This window comes from Tiliqua scincoides, chromosome 4, assembly GCF_035046505.1.
Source record: "Tiliqua scincoides isolate rTilSci1 chromosome 4, rTilSci1.hap2, whole genome shotgun sequence".
Taxonomy (NCBI): domain Eukaryota; kingdom Metazoa; phylum Chordata; class Lepidosauria; order Squamata; family Scincidae; genus Tiliqua; species Tiliqua scincoides.
The window spans coordinates 113325043-113340881 of NC_089824.1; the positions used below are offsets into that span (position 1 = coordinate 113325043).

The window sequence follows — 15839 nt, forward strand, 5'->3', positions numbered from 1 at the left end:
TGCATTCTTCATGAAATTACACATTGATTGATATATAACAAGGTGGTATTATTCTTACAAACTGTGACTTTAATGATTTTGGTCACTCGTGGTGTCACCCCCCCAGGTGTCAACTTACTAACACCTTATTGCAGCAGTTCTCAAACTTTTAGCACCAGGACCCACTTTTTAGAATGACAGTCTGTCCAGGACCCATCGGGACCCATCAGAAGTGAAGTCATGGCCAGAAGTGATATCATCAAGCAAATTAAAATAAATAATTATAAATAATTAAAGTAAAACAAATAATTAAATAAGAGGAAGCCAGCCTTGTTCCACCAAGAGAATTTTCCCTGTAGCCTGCCTGCAATACCTCTTCCCCCTAAAAAAAAATCAGTAAGATTTTCAGCCCTACCCAGTGCCCAGTTCAATTTAACTTTTTCTGTTTAAACCTTATCACTGTCAGGATCCATCTGGCTTTGCAAGTCAAAAAAAGAAAAAAGTTAGCCTTACCAACTTGAAGCCTCTGTTTTTATCCTTTTGGGGGCGGGGCTACCTTCTGGAGCATTTGTTGAGCTCCAGTTCCATCAGATTGGGACCATTCTGGTGGCTCTTTTCGTGGCCTGACCATGAGCCAAGGCACGTTTGCGTAATCGCAAGTGAATGCAACCATTTGGCTTAGTTTTGCTTTCCATAGGGCTCAAGCCATTCACCAGCTTGAAGGGAGGGACCTCCTTCTCTGGTGTTTTTAGGGGACTGGCATTAATTAGATAAGAACCATTTTTGGGTTGTTGGATTCCTCTCAGCCTGCCCTTTCCGATGTACTAAGGTAAGTTTGCCTACTCACGAGTAAACACAAGGTATGGCTTGGTTTCACTTTCCATAGGGCTCCATGCATTTTTTGTTTTCTGGTTTTTTGGCTATAACTTTTGATAGAATGGAGATATTTCACTCCAGTTTTCTCATTGCATTCTGCTGTAAATTCCACATCCAGTGGTATATGATGGTATTATTCCTAATGACTACAATTTTAGCGTGTCACCCCCCAGTGTGTGTCACCCCCCGCATGTCACCCAGTGCGGCCTGCACCCCCCTAGCAACGTCACTGAGTGAGACACAGGAGACAGCAACAGGAGGGCTGCAATCCTGAGCACACAAGTCATTTGCATGATGGGAGCAATTTTTGAACCACTTTTGGTTGGGTTTGTTGCTATCCCTGGTTTTTGGTATCTGTGGAACCTACTCCCCCACAGGTACAGAAGGGATGCCTGTTGTACATCTTTTTGTTGGGTCTATTTCTTTTTGAACAAGTTATATCCTTCAAGTATTATGTTTACTCATGAGTTCCAGTCCACCAAATTTCCATGTTACTTATCAGATCATATTTGCCTTCCCAGACTAGGGTTCCTGGTTTGTCCTATTTGTCATCATAGGGCTGGCTCCAGTTTTGAGGGGGCTCTATATAATAGGTCTTCTGCTGAGCCCACCACGTACGTCTTTCCTCAACTATCTGCCCTGAGGAATATTACGTATTTTACAACCCTTACCTCACCATACTTTTTAGTAATGTTGTGAAAGGTTCTTGAAGTCTATGGGCCTAGATTCTCTTAAAGATTCTCTTCTTGTTCACTTAAAAGTCCTTACACCCAGTGGCATAGCTAATGGGGGGGTGGACCACCCCTGGTGCCACCCACGGGAAAGATGACACCAATAGTGACCAAAATCACTAAAATCGTGACCATTGGGAATATTGCCATCATGTTGTATACCATTCGATGCATAATTTACAGCAGAATGCAATGGAACAAACTGGAGTTAAATATCTCCATTCTTATGGCCAAAAAACAAGGAAAAAATGCAGCTGCCTTATGTAACAAAAAGTACAATTTCCTTAACTCTGATTAGTCCAATGAGACTGATTGTTCAAAGAGCCAATGAGATTTTACTATGACACAGCATGGAACCAATAAGGTGTTAGCAAGGGGACACCCTAGGGTAGTGACACCAAGGGTGGATCCAGTGTTTGTTGGGGGGCCATGAACAGTACCTTAACTCCAGAGCCCAGGTCAACCAGACAGGTAGACCTGGGCTTCCTGTTGAACTTTGGCCTTTGTGGCCAAGGTTTGCTGGGCAAGTAGACCTGGGCTCCTGTTCAGACTTTGAGCCCAGATCTACCCGCTGGGTAGACCTCGGCTCCCATCCTGACTGCCCTCTGGAACCACCTCTTCCAGGTGGGTAGATCTGGGCTCCCAATCCTACTGGTGCCCAGTTTTGCTCCCCATCCTGGCAGGCAGGCACCCTTATCCATTGACAAATTAATTTTGTCAGATGGGGAGGTGACAAACTCTATGCCACTGCTTATATCATCCTTGTTTTTTGCTCTAATATTCTGAAAATAATCCTTCGCTTGGATGCAGGGAAGGAAGGAAACCAGCTCAATGAAGATGAGCTCAGATAGAAAGGAGTAATAAAATTGCTTTCTGGTATTGTGTAAGTCAGCATTAGCTAAATCTCAATTGAGGCATGACATTTCTGGTTGGCAACCTTCAGTCTCGAAAGACTATGGTATAAGCCTACAGCACCCAGTATTCCCAGGTGGTCTCCCATCCAAGTACTAACCAGGCCTGACCCTGCTTAGCTTCCAAGATCAGATGAGATCAGGCATGTGCAGGGTAACAGTTGCTGTCAGTGGGGGAAGTGCAAAGTATACAGTTCTTTGGGTGCTAATTACACCCCTAAAACATTAGTACAGTAGTAATGGAGACACACCTTAAGCTACTGAGTGCTGGAAAGTTGCTATTTTGTTACATCAGCTTTGCCTCCCCTTTTCCTATTCATGTCAGTGTTTGAATCATCAGTTTATAAGGTCCATGAGTCAGGATCCTGATTTTTGACTGCGGTAGCAGAAGGAACCTTCTCCTAGTGGTTTGTGTGTGTGTGTGTTTTTTTTAAAAGAAAACTTATCTGTAGTATACAGATATATCTTTAACTGCCAGCTTATGTAAACAAATTTAATCAATTTTATGTTTATTTCAGTGAAAAGCTACCTGTCATCTAATTCCTATAACTTTGGTGTTTTCCAACCAAATGGAAATAATTATTGCTGGCATTGTAACACTCTTTTAAGGGAAATTATCTGAAAATTTTAAGAGAAATTAGATATAAGGAACCCCACACAGTATGGGGTTTTTACAACTAGTTTTCCATCCCAAGTCACAGTGAGGACAATTCTCTTTGTACCACTTACTGACACCACAAACCCCATCTTACATGGGTTAATATGAGTACATGTTAGGAATGTGCTGAGTATTTTACCTGTTTTGATATGTGACCCAAAAGTAGTAATTGCACGAGTGTGCTCTCTCTCTCTCTCTCTTGCTCTCTCTCTCTCTCTCTCTCTCTGTGTGTGTGTGTGTGTGTGTGTGTGTGTGTGTGTGTGTGTGTGTGTGTTTGAGGGATTATTTCCAAGGAACTACTCTTAAATGATGCAACTGCTCTTTCAACTCTCTCCCCCCCCCCCAATTCCTGTTTTGCTGCTGTTTCTTCTTTCTGCCTACTATTTTGGTGTAATTTTTTCCCCAGGTAGTCTTCTTCCTAGGAATAGTCATGGGGCAATGCCAATTTTGGTTAATGGAATGCATTTGAAGATACCACAATGCCAAGTTACTGGGGAACCTGGGGCAAAGCCCTACATTTACTTTGTAGGAGCCCTTGGCTCCCCCATTCATCTTCAGAAGGCACACTGAGCACTTCCACTGCCAGCAGTATTGAAGATTAAGGAATTAGCCCAGCCAGGTGGGCTTTGAGAAGCATGGGGCCTTGGCCAGTGCCCAACCTAACCAATGCCAACACCCGCCCCCCCCCCCACATACATAGCCAATCAGATTTGGCTTGTGATGATGTGACTGAGGGCCAATGAAGAAAACTGAGAGCAAGGACAAAGCTTCCTAGGTCGGTATTATGCTTACTCTGAAAGGGTGAACACCTCTGCTCCCCTTCAGAACAATCTCTGAAAAACTGCTGAAGGGAGCTGCTTCTTGATGTTGCCAATTTTTTTTCCCCATGGAATGTTTCATTCTCCCAGTTTTAATCTAACAACATACCATTTTGATAATGCTAATTGTGAAGTGCCATGAAGGTATATGTACCTGAAGGTATTATATCAGTAAATAAAAACATTGTTACCAAAAACCAAAAAATAAAAAATTCCAGCTTGGCAGTAATATTGAACTTTTATCTTAGTTCAGCTAACTGTTATAATTCATTTAGCACCATATTTAATTTATGTCAAAGGAAGTGAAATATCAAAGGTTTCTTGGTTATGGGATATCAAGAAGCAAAATAATAAGTTGATGATGAAGACTGAACTAGACTCATTCCACCATCTGTCTCATTAAAATACTCCACTGTTCTGCAGTATGTGTCTCTTCCTGAAAATCAGCTTAGCTTCCTGATTTGTGCAGAAATGCTGTTACATCCTGTGACTGCTTTCAAATGAATTCAGTCTATGAATGTGTGTAGGGACCTTCCCCTGGAGGGGCCTGGAACAGGCTTGTTCCTCCCCAGGGAGGCCTCAGATTGGCTGGAGGGAGAGGGGGTTCCAGCACCCTTGTCCTCCTCCCTAGCAGAGCTGCCAAACCTGGCCTAGGAGCAGGAGCTGTTGACCTCACAGCTCCCTGCTTCACACTGACTGCCTCTCATCCCTGGCCTCCCTGTTTTATGGAGCAAGCCTGCCCCCTTTGGCCCCTCCCCTTCCTCCAGGTGGGGCAGAAAAGGCCTTTCCTGTTCCTGGCTTGTTTCCTTCTGTGTTCCTTGTTTGCCCTGCCAGCCCCTTCTGGCTGGTTGAGGTGAGCCAACCCGCTTTGCCCCCTTTGGGGGCAGTGAAACCTCCCCACCCTGGGCAGGGGGTGCCTGCTACCAGGTAAGTCGGGGGTCAGGGCCTCTGGGAGGAGCCCTGACAATGTGATTTCTTAGTTATAGTGATTTCTTAGCACACCCAAGGGCTCATTATTCTGGTGGTATGCACACTTTGCTGGCGTAATATGCTCTGTGGCTGTTGGGAGGGGGTGGAAAAGGGCTGGTGTGGCAGATAGGATGGGGAGGAGAGCAGATTGAGCCTGGGAAGGGGGTGGGTTCAGCTATGGCAGCTGAACCCTCAGAATCCTAATCCCCTTCCTGGGCCTATTCCACCTTCACTGGTCAGCGCGGACTTGTGTCAGCAGTATGGCACAGATTCGAGTTGACCCATGTCAGCAGTGGGAGCTTACCCCAGGAAAAAGGAACAAATGTTCTCTTCCCCACCCAAAGAGATTCAACATGCCAAAACTCCCCTGTGAGATAAAGGAGACACCACACTGGCGCCACTGCATCAATGCACCGGGACTTGTGGTGAATTGAGCTGTTAGCAACTTTATTCTTAGTGCACAATTCATTCAAGATTCTGTTGCCTTGTATTTCACCTCTGAAATCTGACCAGTTCTTGCCCAACTGACCTTTTAGTGCCAGTAGCAGAGGGAGATATGTTTTTAAAAGACACTCTTGCTTTTTTCTCTTTTTCTATTGTAAGTTTCATTTTTGTTGTGAAGCAACAAGTAGAGCATATCAGGTGTGATTTTTCTAGACACTGCTCCAAGAAGCAATCTTACCTTCAGGAAATACCACAGCAGGAAGCAGATGGACCCATAGATAGGAAGTGGATGTTATGTCATTAATTACCATGCATGTAAACAATACAAAGTCTTCTAAAATACGTGTCCTGACACCTCATGTTTAAGTTTTTCTTGTTGGGTGTAGCAAATAATTGAATAGCATTTTGTGATTTCTACTAATTTATCAATCTTTTCAAATTGGGTTACTGTATCATTCCAGGGATAAGACCAGTATTTTGGGAAGTGTGGCTTCTACAGAATCCAGGCTGCGTGGTCAGAACCAATCTGTCAGATGCTAAGACAGTGATTTTCAACCTTTTCCATCTCACAGCACATTGACAAGGCACTATAAAGGTCAAGGCACACCACCAGATTTTTGACAATTGAGAAGGCACACCATGCTGCCAGTGGGGGCTCACATCTCCCATTGGCCCTATTAATAAATGACCTTCCCCCAAATTCCTGTGGCACACCTGTGGACCACTCACGGCACACCAGTGTGCCACGGCACAGTGATTGAAAATGGCTGTAATAAGGAAGAAGAGAAAAGACCAAATTTATTTATTTAAAAACACTTGTATTCCGCCTTTCCTTCTAAAAAATGAAACACGCAAAGCAGCTAGTGATTAAATAAGATAATATGATATGCAAGGAAAGAACCTGCCTCAGGTTAAGTTGAGGGTCATTCTGAGGGTCATGTATTTCCCTGAAGAGATGAGATGGGTTTGAATCAGTTTACCAAATTTTTAAAAGCTGTATTTGGCTAAAATGCCACCATATTTGCATATAAACAATGGATATTTGGAAATGTTGGGGTCATAGGATAATTTTTTTGGGGGGGGTAAGCTGTGTTGAGATCAAGTTTGAATTTCCTTTTGAAAAACCAGGTTCTTTGTCTACTGCTGTTTGATGACAAATGCTGCTTATTTTTCTGTAACAGGAGGCACAAATGCTGCATGTGATTTGGAACCCAATACAAATCTTAAGTACACATGCTCCACTCAAGTACACATGTGGGGTACACATAGCCCCACATATCTGAGGGCTGAGAGCATCCTGCTTTCTGCCTTGCCTCCCCCCAGTTTATGTATTAAGAATGCTTCAGAATCTGGAATTAAACTGCTTTCCTGTAACTTTTCGGCAGCTTTCAGGAATCCTAGGTTCTGATACTCCACAATTCTGATAGCATTGCTCTGGTCAAAACTGGTAGATTTGTTCTCGAGGACAACCATTCATATGTTACTTACCTTGATGCATTCTTAACTGATTTTTTTTTTTTAAAGTATCTTGGAGGGTGTTTGATTCCAAAGGTTCTTGCATATAAATACAACTGTATTGCACAGGAGTCCTTAACAATGGGTTTTTCTACATCAGGGGTCTCCAAACTGTGGTCTGCAGGCCAGTTGCAACCTGAAGGGACCCCCAATCCACCCTGTGCGGAGCCCTTGGTCTCCGACAAGCCTCTGGCCTGGTGGAGACCTCCACCTGCACTTGCCGGCCTAACTCAACTACTATCTGTGCAAGGGCTGAGTAGGAGTCCAACCTCTTGCGAGACCTGCAGAGGGAGAGCAAGCGAGTGGGAAAGCAGCGCGAGGGAGCTCTCCAACAAGACTGCAGCTTCATGCCTTCCATGGTTGCTGCGCATGTGCTCGCCTGCAGGGCTGCGGCCAGCATACCCATGGACTGAGCAGGAGCAGGAGAACAGCAGAATGGACCTCTCCAATGCCTCCAGCATATAAACCATGTGATCTGAGGTATCTGTTCTTTTCATTGTCTGCTTTCCAGTTTCTTTCACTCCCCTTCACCCCCTTCTGAATTTGTCTCTCTGCTTGGTGAAATGAAAGCCCTTGTACATCTGATCCTCCTAGATCTCCCCATGGGTGCAGCGTTTCTCCCTGGGCAGGACGTGTGCTTTCCAGTTTTTCACTCCTCTTCCTTCCTCCTTCTGAATTTCTCTCCCTGCTTGATGAAATGAAACCCCATATGCACCTGATCTTCCTATATCTCCCCATGGGTACAGTATTTTTCCCTGGGCAGGACATGTGTTTTTCTGTTTCTTTCACTGCCCTTCCACCCCCCTTCTGGATTTGTCTCCCTGTTTGATGAAATGAAATCTCATGTGTTTTTAAGAAAGAAGAATACCTGTATTAAAGTTCTCATGTGTTTTGTATGAAAGTTCTTAAGTTCTTGTGTCCTCTCTAGTGTCATAAGCTTAGTAAAATGCATTCATTCATTCAAGTTCCATCTCTACTGTATTCATTTATGTAAATTTTATCAAGTTTTGAATGTAAATTAATTTTTTTCCAGGCCCCCAAAACAATGTCAGAGGCCCTACTGCCAAAAAGTGTGGAGACCCCTGTTCTATATAATTGTAGCAGACAGATTGTACTTTCATTTCACTTTCAAGTGGCAAAACTGCTGTTTTTCACCAAGGCCTTTTCAGTCCCAAAGAGGACTGGAACCAAAGATTATTTCTTCTATCTCAGCTCTGCTCTTTCTGCTGCATTACAATCACCTTGGCTTAGAATCATAGAGTAGGAAGGAGCCTAATAGGTCATCTAGTTCAACCCCCTGCCTTAGGCAGGAAATCCTCTTAGAGCATCTCCAACAGGTGCTTGGAGCCTCTGCTTGAATCTCTCTAGTGAGGCAGAGTCCACCACCTCTCTTGGCAATCTGTTCCACTGCTGAATCACCCTGACCATCAGGAATTTCTTCATGATGCCTAATCGAAATCTCCTCTTGCAGTTTGTACCCATTAGTTCTAGTTCTGCTTTCAGGACAGCTGAGAATAAATTATTCCCTTCTTCCATATGACAGCCCTTTAGGTATTTGAAGAGAGCTCGCATATTCCCTCTCAGCCTTCTCTTCTCCAGGCTGAACATGCCAAGTTCCCTCAACCTTTCCTCGTAGGGCTTATCCTCCAGCCCCCAGATCATCCTTGTTGCTCTCCGCTGAACCTGCTCCAGTTTGGCTGCATCTTTCTTAAAGTGGTGTGCCCAGAACTGCACACCGTACTCCAGGTGAGGTCTAACCAGTGCAGAGTAAAGCAGAACCACAACTTCTCGTGACCTGAAAGCTACGGTTCTGTCCATGCAGGCTAAAATTGCATTTGCCTTCTTTGCAGCCGCATCACACTGCTGCCTCATGCTCATCCTGTGATCCACCACAACTCCAAGATCCCGCTCACATGTAGTGCTGCCAAACCATGTAACTGCCATTTTATACCTGTATCTTTGGTTGTTTTTGCCCAAGTTCAGATCTTTGCATTTATCCCTGTTGAACTTCATTGTATTCATTTCAGCCCAGTATTCCATTTTGTCTAGGTCTTCCTGAAGGCTTCTACTGTCTTCTGTTGTATTTGCTATCCCTCCCAGTTTGGTGTCATCTGAAAATTTGATGAGGCTCCCTTGTATCCCCTCATCTAAGTCATTGATGAAGACATTAAAGAGAACTGGGCTGGAGACAGAGCCCTGGGATACCCCACTTGAAACCGCCCTCCAGTTTGTTGCGAAGCCTTTGACAAACACCCTCAGCGTACGGCCGTCCAACCAGTTGAGAATCCATCTAACAATTGTATCATTGAACCTGTATTTTACCAATTTGCAGATTATGATGTCATGTGAGACCCTGACATGTCATGTCATATGACCCTGACATATGCTTGAAAGCATATGCTTCTGTCTGTCTTCATCTCAGCTGTAGCTTCTCAGCAGTGAAGCCTGATGCAAAAAACAAGGAGCTTCATTTGACTTTCCTCCTAAGGGCATAATCCTACCCTGCACTGGAACAGGCAAGTCAAGAAGCTTGCGCTGTATGCAGCGCAGGATAGGGGCCCAAGGCGGCTCAGCCAGAGGCAAGGGAAAACTTTGCCTCCCTTGCCCCTATGAGTCCCCTTGGACTCACGCTACATCCTGAGGTGACACAAGTCTGAGGAGAGCAGAGCAACTTGAAGCCGTTCCGATCTCCCTGGGAACGGGAGTTGGGATCCAGCATAACTGCTGGATCTCAGCCCCGCTTCCTGCTCCCCACCCATCCACCCCTGGGGTTGCCCACTGCCTGCCCTCCCCTCCCCTCTTCCCACCCAGGAACACTTCCCTCCCACCCATCCCAGAGCCTTACATCGGCCCAGCGAGTAAGCCCCCACAGAGGCTGGATTCAGCCTCCATGTGTCGGCTCACCTGCGTGTGCTGACGCAGCTTACACCTGAGGAGGCGCAAACATGCTTTACGGCCTCATTCTCATGCAAATACATTCTCAGGATTGCGTCCTAAGTTGGTGAAAGTTTGTCACTGCTTTTTGCTTGGTTCCAAGTTATTCCAATGAATATTACATCATGAATAAACACTGGTTTTCTTATCTTCAGTTTCCATTTAGAGTTTGAGTAGCACCTATCTAAGCAAAGGCATGGATTCATATTGAGTGTGTTCTCATATAGAAAGAATGACTTCATTCTTGTTGGAAACTGGCAGTACGTGTTTCTTTTGTTATACAGTGGTTGGATAGCAAAACAATTACAACTAATGCTGCAATCCTATGCTTTGAAAGTAATGTTGCTTCAAATGTAGCATTATTAATGCAGAGCTTACACATGTCTAAGGCCCTGTTTCTAACCTTCTTTTCCAAAGTCACACAGACATATTTTCATGTATCATTTTTTGGTTCTGAGTAATTAGACTAACAGTGCAATCCTGACTGCATCCCTTGCGTCGGCCCAGGAGGGTTGCAAATGTGCCATAAGGCACACTTGCGCCTCCTTGTGAGTCGGCAAGGCTCCGTGTGCTGGCCTGTGGAGGCTAGAATAAGCTTGGCCGACGCAAGACTCTGGGGTGGGCAGGGAGGAGGCGTTCCTGGATGGGGTAGGGCAGGTTGTGGGCGCCCCCAGGGGCAGGTGGGTGGGGAGTGGGAGGCAGGGCTGGGATCCTGCAGTTATGCTGGATCCCAACCCCCGTTCCTGGGGAGTTCAGAGCGGCTTCAAGCTCCACTCTGTTCCCTTTGGACTTCTGCCACCTCAGGAGGTGGCGCAAGTCAGAGAAGACCGATGGGGCCAGGGTACCTTACCCAGAGGTAAGGGGAAAAGTTTCCCCTTACCGCTGACTGAGCCACTTTGGGCCCCTATCCTGCACTGGATACAACACAAGCCTCTTGGCTTGCCTGTTCCAGTGCAGGATAGGACTGCACCCTGAAGTGGATCTCAGTGAGACCCAAATGAATTACTTTCAGAATACTTGCAAGCAAAGATTTCCCAGCAGTTCAAAGATGCCATGACAAATGTGAATTTTCTCATTTGTTTGATAGCCTTTGACTATTTATTAAGCAGGTTTGGCTTTATATTAAGCAGCTTAATATGCACACAAGTGAATACTGAAGATTTGGGTTGTTCCTGCTAGCAAGACTAGCTTGAGAATTTTCTCTGCCCATTTTCATAGTAATCTTATTTGTACACTACTTTTTTTCTCTTTACAAAATGTTGCACTTGAAACATTAAAAAGGAAGTCTGTTGTCTAGAATCCATCTAGACAGATGTTGTCTAGAGTCCTCCCATGGCACAATGTGGGGGTCTTGCTTTGAAGAGACTGTCTTAATTCTGCGGCATCACTACATAGCTGACAAAAAGGGCAGTTACTCAATCTGTGATGGATTGGTCTGTTTTTATTAGTCTGCCAAGCTAAATCATTGTTTCAAATAACCAAAAGTCATTTTGATTGTCATTGCTGCAGTGTTTGCCAAGGGCCTGTCAGCATTTCCATTTTAAACCCTATATTTTCTAGGATTTTGTGAGCACATTGTTTAAGTTTGGTCTGATCCTTGGCTTGCGTCTTTTAGCAGATATGTTTTCTTTAGCAAATTTAATATAGTCAGCTGTTTCTTAACTTGTTGAGGTGACCGTTTTTCTTTTACTTAACTAGATAGGAATATTATTTTCCAGTCTACTGACTCCAATTAGATTTATGAAAACAAACCCCCTACTCACTTAAAAAATATGCACATTTCCATGTTTCGCTTGCCACAAGATCTGGCCTCAAAGCAGTCTGTTTCTTTGCATTGGTCAGTGATTGACTAAACACCACCTCCCTCCCTCTTAGTTTACTCCTCCTATGTGCATATTTTCCTTTAGCGTGTTTGCAATATTATTCCTTTCAGCTGCTGCTTCCTTTCTTTTGCTGCAGTCCATTTGTATGCTTCTTTGAAAGAATTGCTGCACTGAGCTTTCATGAATTTGGCTTTTCTTCTGCTCTGTACTTGAGGATAGTTATGGGTTAACATCAACTTATTTTAATTGTTCTGGAGATGAAATGCCTTCAGCCACTGTTGTCGTGCAGTCCTCTTTGGTACATCTTATTTTTAAAATCAGAACCCTTGTGGTTGTGAGTTTTAGTTCTAGGTAATATTGCTGTGTGGAAGCTTAAGGTACTTTCATATTCTATCTTAACTTGCTGTTGCAAAATGAGGCTGAAACACAATTGGCCCAGTATTTAATTTGTGGGGGATTTTTTTGTTGATTAAAAAGGAGTTTTGCTTTGTAACTTCCTGAACGTCTGTTGCAGAAATGTGACAGTCCAGGAACTGAAAATTGACTTTCCAAGATCTTTCTGAATCTTAATTTCAAAATGGGCCTTATGTAGATGCTGATTCTACTTCAGTGTAGACACAGAGTTAATGGAAGTTGGTGTGAAACTGAGTCCAAGTCACACTTGTCCAGTAGGAAGTCTTCAGGAAGGACATCTGCTACCATTGTTCAGAAGGAAGTAGCTCAGATGATCTCAGTAAGTAGGAGCATATGCAGTAAAGTAAGTGGAAGTTAAGGAACTTGAAAGTGAAAGGTAGAAAATGAATGTGTTTAAAAAGCATCCTGGTCCTTCACCTGCAATCTTTCAAAGATCTTTGTCAGAGCAGGATGGTGATTCTACAAAAATGAGAGCTAGCTTGAAGGACTACCATTGGTGTTACCAAGCAAAAAGCAAGGGAATGTATGAAAAAGCAAGTTTGGATTTAGAGAATCTACTTGGAAAGTACAGATGGCAGACTCCTTCCAGACTTCATTGGAAATTGACCAAGAGAGCAGATGTACTAAAGACTGAACAGCCTTTGAAAGTGCACAATTTAATTGCTGAAGGCCACCAGGAAGACCCAGAAGAGAAAGCTGTCATGCCAGCAATCAGGCCATTTCGGGTTCCGTTCTGCAGATCTGTATCAGAACCTGCAGCACATTGGAGAGAAAGAAGCACAAAATCGGAGGGTGGTGAGCAGCAGGAGAATTATTTCATCCGTGGCTTCTTCTCTACACTCTCTGGTAGCTTTTCAAAAGTGCTTAATCGAAAAGGGGAACAGAGTACAGCAGCGATGAAGGAGGGAGTGGAGAAAGATCACATGGATTTGACTTCAGGTATTCTAATGTTTTAAGGTTGAGTAGAATTGCTAACTTTGTAGTGGTAGTTAAAACTACTTTGCCTGTTTAAACTATTTTAAAAAGGTTGTTTTCTGCATTTGCCGTTCACCATGGATCTTTTGAGGTCTCTAATAGCATGAAGAACCTGCTATTGTGTTTTCTGGTGCATCTATTGCAACTAGATTTTCCCCTCTGAAATGTGTCATTTTCTCAGTAGAAGTTCAAATTGTCTGTAACCCTGCTGGCCCACTGGAGTAATAGATACCAAATAAGTGAAATGATTTTTCATAGTAGCCAATCTTTATACAACTGGAGAGCTTTTACTTTCTCCCCACTCTTAATCTGTATTGAGAAAACCGTGGCACATTTGGTTGTCTATGTTGAGGGCTTTTAGCTGGGTTTGCCTCCATTGCAACATAGGTGGCTAACTGCACATGATTAATTCAGTGATTTTTAAGCTTTGCAGCATTGAAGACTATGCTGTTGATTTTCTGGACCATTGCATCTTGTTGGTATTGGACCATTGCAGGGGCCAATACCTGAAAGCTTTTTGTTGCAATCCAGTAAAGCTCTATGTACAGATAGAGAAGAACTATATGTGTAGTTTCTTTAACTTCTCAGTATAGCTACTTGTCTTGCTAAAGTGGCAAGCTGCTTTTCTTATTTACTTAAACTGAAGATAAGACTGAAGATAAGTCTGTCTTATCTGAAGATAAGACTGAAGATAAGACTGTCTTGTTGACATGTAAATACAGTCCTGAAAGAAACAACACTTCAGCATTTCCCTCTGTTGTTTTCATTGAGATTTCATGGACTACCTGAAAGTGTATCAAGAGCAGCTAGTGGTTTCTGGATGATCATTTTTAGAAATTCTGGCTTGTGCCCAAGGTCCAATTAACACTTTGCTCTTGCTTTTGTATTCAAATAACACAGTGGCTAGCTAGCTCATCACCTCTTTTGTGTAACAAACCTGTTCTGTGTGTGTTCTGATCCTTGTGGGTTCAGAACGTTCTTATGTTGGTAGGATCATTACATTTTCCTTATTCTATCTATTCTTGGTTTCTTACCCTTCCACACATCCCACTTAATGCTGTTTTTATGCAAAGAGAGAGAAGTGATTACAGTTGACCATATGCTTAATGTAAATGCTTAGAACTTAAACTGAAGCTGTTGAGAAAGTACTAGTTCTTTGCCCAACAATTAAAAAATTAGAACTCAGTGTCTTAAAGAAGAGCAGATGCCTGAGATTTGTAATGACATCATGGCATTTCAGACGTCTACTGAAAAGGCTCTAAGCACAGAGGAAAATACAGCTGTCTTTAAACCGCACCTCAGGCAGGATCCAGTTAGATTTTGTTAGATCCAGGATCTAAGATTTATGTGATCAATCAGCAACTGTGATCAGATTTATGTGATCATACATGCTAAGATGCCAAGACCTGTAGATGCCAAGACGTGGGTTTGAGGTTGACAGACATCATAATTCCAGATCCTGGGATTTCAGGTACATCTTCTCCACTGATGACTGTAAGACTATTGTTCAAGAGATCACATTCTGAGTTTTGTTCCCCATTTAGATCCCTGGTTAGACAATCTTAGTGTGGCTACTGATTTAGCTGTGGAAAAATGGTTTTAAACTCGTCCTTTAAACACTTCCCGAAATGGTTCTGATTATCACACTAAACCTCTGGAAACATCTGGAAGCCATTGAGCCCATTGCTGGACTGGCCCTCTGCAATCAGAAACCCTCTTATTATTATAACCAGGCTATGCTGACGTGGGCATCTAAAACCTCTTAATCACAGTCTAGCAAAGCTTTCCTATGGGGTAACCCTACAATTACTAGAAACAAAACAGTAACTATTTAAACCAGATAATTAAGCTGTACTTGAAAGGAAAGCAAGAAAGCATGCTTCTCTTTTGTTACTAGTGGACATGAGGTTCTCTAGCATTGTAAATACTGTTAGAACCAATTTTCTAAATGTTGGATAGGGAGCTGAAAATCAGAATTAACAAAATTGCAGAATTCAAATTTTGTTCTAAAAACCTTCAAGCTTTTGCTGTTTAAATGCTCCTACACCTCATCTGTTGAGAAGGGAGAGCTCTCGGGGGATGGTTTGGAACCTGGACAGTAGGGCTCCCGGCATTTTGTCCCTGAGCAATTCCACAAAATGATTTCAGGCATCCTTGAGGTTCTGGAACTACAGAAAGACCAGGCACTAGCTGATGGCCCCAGTCCTAAGCCCAAATGGGCCGCTTCTGCCATCTTTCCCAACCAGTAGGAGTCACTCCAGTGGTTCCCCATGCCCCCCCTTTTAAGCAGTTAATCAATAAGGAGTGGGCCAATCCAGCCAACACTAGCAGGCCATCCACCAGATTCTGCAACCTGTCCCTGGAGGACATGGCGTGGCTTAAGTTGCAGTCTTGGGTGCCTATTCTGTCCTGCCTGCAGACAGTGATTGCCTGCCCCCTAAGCACCCCACCAATTAAAGGGTCAAGCTGGTATCCAGAAGGACCTTTGAAACCTACTCCTTTACCCTAAATCAGGGCTGTCCAAACTTTTTGGTAGGAGGGCCACATCATCTCCCTGACACTGTAGCGGGGGCCAGGAATAAAATTTGAATAAATTTACATAAATGAATATATTAGAGATGGAGCTTATATGAATGAATGAAGGTCTTGCAATAGCTCAAGGCGGATAAAAGACCTTGCACAAAGCAAGGCAGGTGTTTCCTTCTCTGCTGCTACTGCATCACAGATGTCAAACAGCAAGCAGCCCTTGTTGCACAGCTCACGTGAGAGGTCAAACAGTTACCCTCACACTG

The 15839-nt window shown here is 43.6% G+C and overlaps 1 protein-coding gene and 1 pseudogene across 5 annotated transcripts in view; one reads left to right on the forward strand and one right to left on the reverse strand.

Moving 5' to 3' along the window:
• RASAL2 (RAS protein activator like 2) overlaps positions 1 to 15839 on the forward strand; it is a 336215-nt gene that overhangs the window by 73062 nt on the left and 247314 nt on the right. The gene's annotated exons all lie outside the window — the stretch shown is intronic.
• Positions 2550 to 2669, reverse strand: LOC136650592 (5S ribosomal RNA; annotated as a pseudogene).